At 40.4% G+C, this 7,544-nt stretch overlaps 1 long non-coding RNA gene across 1 annotated transcript; it reads right to left on the reverse strand.

The window, feature by feature from the left end:
• Positions 1 to 453: 453 nt before the first annotated feature.
• Positions 454 to 4,389, reverse strand: LOC122663862. The gene is made up of 2 exons (XR_006333235.1): positions 4,355 to 4,389; positions 454 to 894 (listed from the first exon to the last, which is right to left on the reverse strand). It is a non-coding gene; the product is annotated as an uncharacterized LOC122663862 (long non-coding RNA).
• Positions 4,390 to 7,544: the final 3,155 nt, after the last annotated feature.

Raw genomic sequence — 7,544 nt, forward strand, 5'->3', positions numbered from 1 at the left:
ATCAGTATCAGCCGATACTTAAATATTTGTCCTCACCCACTAAGCAAGCAGAATTACAATGAATAATCTAAAGTTATGAAACTTTAGCATCAAATCAGAATATAATGCTTGACAGTGTCTATCTGCTAAATCAACCTGTTGTGCTTACAAAATCAACATGTCAAATAAATAGCACACACAAAGTGAGCATTTATAACAAATCATAAACAAAGTTATTGTCAATTTATAAAAGGGGAAATGCCACTACACAAGGAAACAGAACTAGAGCATGGCTATCAGAATCTAGCACATGCAAGATGGATCATATTCAACAACACCCATAGAAATTAAAAAGTTAAACTTCACCCATGTAAAATGAAGGAAGCAGGAACCAGATAGCATACAGAAATTGAGGTCCAATTCATTCATTAACCACAAAAAGATTTCTCAGCATAACAAGAACAACCATCTGTATACAGTATACAAGATTAATTAACTTTTATTTCTCTGATTATGTTGACATTAGAAGTATACACAGCATCAAGCAGAAATTGACACTAGAAACATACACTCAACAGTAATAGTTCTAGGAAACAAAAAATGACAAAAATCTAAAATTACAAGTAGTTCCCATCAAAGAGAACACTAATCCCAGCTAAACCTCAGTGTTCCCCAATGCAGCTGGAGAGGTTTTAGTATCTGCGTATGAAATAGAGATCAGCTTAGACCTATACTTTTCAGCTGTGTCACTCTCTTTCAGTTCAACTGCATTTGTGCCTTTTGATTCAGATGAAAGTTTTGAAGCAAGAACCGTATCTGGTATGCACTGTGAGATAGCAATAAGCAACTCACGGGCCAGCTCCTGAGAAACCTTGTTGCCAGGTACTGTGGTATCCATAAAATTTTGATTTTCTCCTGCAAATTTTTCAATGCCATTATTCCATTTGACAATTGGTTAAATGCAGAGGCATGATGCCAAGCATTTATCTTAAAAAAACACACATGATGTACACAATTAGTATAGGTAGATTTCATGTAAACAGAAGAACATGATGTGCTCTGTAGAATGTAGATTTCATGGAATCAGGACTAAGTTAATTTAATGATGAACAAATTCAGAATTAAATTCAGAATTTCCAGTAATTAAATTCTGGATGTGGTGGAGTTATCAGTTAAATCACTCAACTCAACTCATCTCAAAAACCACAGTAGACATTCAATTAAGAACCAAGAAGCCTCACACTCATTTTCTGTCCAGAGGATCCCATTGTATAATATAAATTTTTTGGACAAATGAAAAGGAAATTGAATCTCGATTTCCGTATGCTCAGTAAGACTAACTCTTTTAAGTCAAGTTTCAATTCAAAATCTCAGGTTTCAAACATGAGCCTCTCCTAAACTAGTTAAGTTCCACAAAGGACTGAATACAGGTTTTTTTTTTTTTTTGGTGAGAAATTTTATTATCGAGGGAACAAAGTTTTGGATAAGTCAGCATACAACTGAAGGAGGATACAAGATTGGGGGGGGGGGGGTGGTACATCCAGAAGCCATTGGTTTGGGAGTCTGCTGGTAGTGATGCCAAGCAGTCTGCAACAGCATTGGCTTCTCGAAGGGTGTGAAGAAATTCAATCTGATCGAATGAAAGGGAAAGAACTCTGCAGTCATCGATGATAGACTTTATTCTCCAAGGGATGTTTTGGGTGCGGCCGTTGACGATGTTGATCACGAGCAAATTGTCACTTTCAATAGCTAGCTTTCAGATGCCCATGGAGATGGCCATATTCATTGCTTGAGTAACTGCTAAAGCTTCTGCGACCAGTGCGTATGTTGATCCGATACCGCTTGAGAATCCACAAATAAATGAAGCACTGTGGGATCTGCAAACGCCACCAGTTCCTACTCTTCCTGGGTTACCTTTGCTTGCTCCATCGACATTGAATTTTACGAAGGGGTGGGTAGGTGAAATCCATCGAACTAGTCTGCAGCACCTTGGGGTGGTGAAGTGCTGGATTTGAAGCTGGTCATTTGTGTTGGAGAGAGCTTTAAGAAGGATATCCCTTGGATTGAACCTGGCTTGTCTAAAGACTACATCCCAGTATCCGGTCCAAATAAACCATAAAATGCCACAGAAAAGAGAGATCTTCATCCCAATATCCCTATTGTTGGGCCTGTTGATATAGGTGACATTGATAATTCCCGATATGAGATCATGATATGTGAATAGATGTGTCAGTCCTACTTGGCGCCAGATGTTTTGAACAACTGGGCAGTTAAAGAAAAGGTGAGAGGAGGATTGGGGATGGTTGTGACAGATGAGACACTGTGGGTTGAGGTTAAAGCCTCGATGATTAAGGAGATCAGGTAGTGGGAGTTTGCAGTGAAAAGCCTTCCAAATAAGATGCTGGATTTTGGGGGAGGTTGGCAGGTGCCATATTCGAAGCCAGGGGGATGCAGGAGAAGGGTGATAGCCAGAAATGGCTAAGTGATAGGCTGATGCTATAGAGAAATTACCCGATGAAGTGCCTAACCAAATCAACCGATCAGCTGAATGGAAAATGGGAAGGGGGATTGATAAGATTGCATATGCTGTATCCGATGGCCACCGGTGGTATACTAGATCTCTTTTCCAGGAGTTGGTGGAGGGATCAATTAGATCCTCTACCAGAAGGGGGGCATTGGGTGGGAGTGGATAGGGGACGAATTGGGGGGGAGGGGAATTTGGGATCCAGTTGTCAAGCCACGGATTGGTGGATCTTCCTTGCCAATTTGGATGAAGGTGCCTAGCTTAAGAAGATCCCTGGAGGAACATATCGACTTCCAACCCCAAGATGAAGTTGAGGGACATTTGGCTTGAAAGAAATTTGAAGTAGGGAAATATTTGGCTTTCATTAACCTCGCCCAAAGAGAGGGAGAGTGAGTGATAAGTTCCCAACCTTTCTTGGTCAGTAAGGCTTGATTCATGAGGGTAGATTGTTTGACACTGAGACCGCCAAGTCTCTTTGGAAGACAGATGGTCCTCCAAGAGATGGTGGGGACCAAAGAATTCGGGCCATTTGACCAGAAGAAGCGCCTGCTAATAGAGTCCAGGGAGTGATGGATGGATGCTGGAACTTTAAAGCAGGACATTGTGCAGAGGGGCATCGCTGACAGGGTAGATTGGATAAGTATAAGCTTACCCGCAGGACTTAGGAATTGGGTTTTCCAGTGGAGCAGCTTCTTTGAAACCCGTGCTAGAAGTTCAGAGCAATGTTGTCAGGAAAGCTTTCCACTAATGTATGAGATGCCCAGGTAGGTGTCCAATGAAGAGGTTGGTGAGATTTGGAAGAACTCTCTTAGTTGCCTTTTGACAGTAGAAGTGACGGTGGGGCTAAATTGAGCTCTAGTCTTGTTTATGTTGAGGGCTTGACCTGAGAAGGTGCAATAAGTAGACAAGATCTCATTGAGGGCTCTGGCTTCTGTCACAGATGCTTCCCCAAACAGAATGAGACCGTCAGCGAATGCCATGTGGGATGATCTGTCTCCCCCTCTGCTGATTTGGAGTCCTTTAATCTTGTTTTCTTGTTGAGCAATAGCAAGTTGGGTAGATAAGACTTCTGAGCATAATACAAACAAATAGGATGATAATGGATCACCTTGCCTTAACCCCCCTTCTGAGCAGCGCAAATGTTTTTTACTATACATTTGTGCTGAATAGTTTTGTCAATATCATTTGATGTTGATGGTAATAGCATGGCTTGACTTCTCACCTCTCAAAAGAAACATCTTGAGTGGTTGTTTCAAGAGCATGTTTAATAGGGCTAGGTACAAAATTAGTTAGGATGTGTCTTCCTGAATGTTTATGTTCCTAGTATGACATCACCAATATATATACAACTTATTACATGAAAACTTTAGCAGCCTAAAATTTTCACCAACCAAAAAAAAAATTGTACTTTTCAGAGAAAAGAAAACCAAATCATGTGAAGCTCGTATACCTATTCAATTTAGCTCAAGTTTTTACATTTTTTTCACTTGTCACCATCACATCACATCACCAATATATATACACATTCTTGCATACATAGACAGATACAAACACAAATACATGCACAGACACATCAAATGAAACAGAAAAAGCAAAGGGAGGAAGAGAAAAGAGAGTTAAGGATCGAAAACAAGCAGAGAAGCATACAAGCTTAACAACAGAAACCCTAAACAATAGAAGGTTGATCAAAAAAAAGAAAAAAAAAAAAAAGAAGATAACAGATCGAATATAAGTTCTAATTCCTACAGAAATCAAAGCAGATAAACCAAGAGCAGCTTCAAAAGAAGGAGAAGAAGATAAAAAAAAAAAAAGACAGACAGAGACAGAGAGAGAAAAGAGAATGGATCGTACCTTCTGTGACTTGCGAGAATTAGTTTTGACTATGAAATCCAATCCATCCAACCCTTTTTATAGGGGCGCAGTACAAATAAGATACGCTGGAGCACACCCTGTCATTTGACTAAAGAAGTGATCTGGTGTGAACTACTACATCATCTTTCTGGTAGTATCGCGGTATTTTAAACCGTCTGATTCCATCATCAGATGGTACTCTACGGTTAGTTTGGTGTTGGTTCGAATCGTAAAATGTCCAATAGCTTACTTAAAGGTAAACAAGCAGTCAAGGTTTGGCTTAGCCTTAAGCCGCCTTATCCTTTGTGGTTAAGTGTGCATTTTAACCATGCTTTCTTATTAGGGTAAAAGTGAGCCTAGTTCCAACTAAAGCATAATTAAAAAGGGCTGTCAATAAGGGTGTCAATTCAGCACCAGAATCGGCTTCCCCCAAAAAATAAATACCTTATTGGGTCTATTCTAGATCTATCGATCAAGTTATTGATCTCTTAAAGATTTCAGAACCAATAGGCCAATTAGGAAGAATTTCTCTCCTCTTAGGTTTCTTGTCCGCTCAGGTTCGTAGGTTCCTCTCATAGGGAGGGCAAAAATGATGACCTCACCCCACATGGGTAGTGTGTTTGGGTAGGGGGTGAGGTCTTCATTTCCGATCCCCTATGAGAGAAACCTACGAACCTGATCGGGTAGGGAACCTGAGAGGAGTTAAGTCCAACTAGGAACCGATGGAATCAAAATCGAAAATGGTGGAATCGGAACAAATCCACATCCTAATCCTATAAATTATATGGGAAAGAGAATGCTACCTGGGCGCATGCGATATATTGCCCCTATGACCAGATACAAAGGCGGGCAAAATGATCGCCACGCCCTGGGAAATTCTACCTTTCCATTGGGGCGTTGTAGCCATTTTGCCTGCCCAGACACATGGGCAGCGCACCACATGCGCCCAAGTATCGTTCTTTCTCCCCTATTATATAATTCTTAAGACTTAAGGTCATGAGAGTTAAGATCAAATCTTTTCTCTTTTTCTTTTTCTTTTTTTTTTTATTTTAAGTGGTGTCTCTTATCTCATGTATTATTTTATCAAAGATTTGGTTGTTAATTAAAATGCCAAAGATTTCATACACGGTTGTGCAAGCATGCATGGTCGTGTCCCTCTCACAAAAAGTAGGAAAAGTCATAAACCCCCCACCCATTTTAAATGCCTCGAAACTCCCACCCTCTCACATGCACGGCTTACACACCCGTGTATGAAAACTTCCCCCTAATTAAAAAGTCCTCTTCAATTCTTTACAAAAAGTTTCTTTTGAAAATTCTAACTTAAGAATGTGCCTTAAAATAGTCCTAATTTATGAAGATGGTGGTGTTCCTACTTATTAATTGAATATAAAATATTGATTTGAGAAAAGAAAAAAAAGATGGTAAATTACATATCCCATGTGATTGAAATTATTGTCCTATTATAATGTTATTGAATTTATGTAGCATGTGTTAGGGATTTTTTTAGGAATCGATTAGGAACCAGAATCGACCCATCCATTAGTTTATGGTCTTGGATCCTAGGTTTGGAACTAATTAGCATATTGGTTTGGTTTTGGTCTTGAGTCTTGAGCCCTTAGGATCAGAACCGTTAAGCAACCGGACCAATTGACACTCTTAGGTGTCAATTCTAGACCTGGCCGGGTCCAATCGGAGAAAACTAAAACCAGTTTGACCCCTTTTTTTGATGTGTCGGGCTCAAGCGGGAATCAAATACGTTTTGATGATTCCTGGTTTGAACGTCCAGCCCAATGGTCGTCTGATCAGGATCGACCGATTTAGAGCCCAACTTAGCCCAACACGTTTAAAGCCCTTTAGAGACAACTTAGAGCTCATTTAGAGCCCCTTTACACAGCCCAACACGTTTAAAGTCCTTTTGGAAATAAATGGCTAAGTAACCCATTTAGCCCGATTCTTGATAGCCCAAATAAAGACCAGTACCGGACTGACCTTTTATAAATGGGACTAGGCCTTCCATATGAAGGCTCGACGACCGAGCCCGTCCAATTGACACCCCTAATTTCAACTATGATGCAAGCTCATGTCAAGTGAGTGCAAGCTCAAGCTCGATAGGGCCTAGCATGGACAGGCCTCAACAAGCATACGAAAGAATGGAGAAACTAGGGGTATCAACTTGACGGGATCAGTCAAGCCTCAATGGTGGGCACTCACCCCTAGTTTCAAGTGAGGCCTTATCGAGCCCTTCCAGTTGACACCCCTAGTTTCAAACTTTCAACTAAGTTTGTCCTTTCTTGTTGATGATAGTCTCCCAATGGAAAATTATCCTTTCAGGTTCTCTGCCCAGTACACTTCCCTAGTGCCTTTAATAAGAGGGGAATGGACCCCACCCGAGAGTGTGTTCGGACAAGGGATAAGGTGATCATTTCAGCCCCCTATGAGGAGAACTGGACAAACTATACCAGACAGGGAACCTGAGAGGATATAGATACACCCCAATCCCTCGCATGTTCTTTCAAGTATCCAAAGCATGGTTTTAGTAATTGGTATTGGTCCTTCTCAGTCTGGACTCTGGACCGAAAAGTTTACCCTTGTTTTCTTTAAAAAAAATATTTTTAAATATGTTTTTTACATTTTTACCCATGCCCGTACTGGTCTACGGATACGGTCAATCCGATACCAATTCCCTCTGAGAAGCACAGTTCATAGGACTACTCAAGGGACTACAGTCTACATGGGACTTTGCAGATGGGATTACAGACAATAGAGATTTGGCCGTGGGAGCTTTGTTCCTTTAATATTAGTTTGGTTTATAGAGCTTATGGTACAGTAAGGAAGAGTCACTGCAGAAGGCATAACAAAGTCATTACATCATCATCCATTCTTCAGTAACTTTTTCGTATTATATGAGCTTTTTGGGTAATTAGATAAATAAAACTTAAAGGTTTACAGAAATATATTCAGAAAACCAGACATCTGAGACCTGTTCCAGTCGATCAACAAGATATATACTCAAAGAAATTGGCTTCCAAGCCCAGACGGGGTTCATCTGTGTAACACACTTGTTTTAATACTTAAACAGTTCTTAAGTTCCATCTGCAAATATACAAAACCTCCTCAAAATGTACTTGTCCCACGGCCAAGCTCCCAGGGCTAGAATCACTTCGTAAAGACAAGATATGTTGGTAGAATG

The sequence above is a fragment of the Telopea speciosissima genome, chromosome 6 (assembly GCF_018873765.1).
Source record: "Telopea speciosissima isolate NSW1024214 ecotype Mountain lineage chromosome 6, Tspe_v1, whole genome shotgun sequence".
Taxonomy (NCBI): Eukaryota; Viridiplantae; Streptophyta; class Magnoliopsida; order Proteales; family Proteaceae; genus Telopea; species Telopea speciosissima.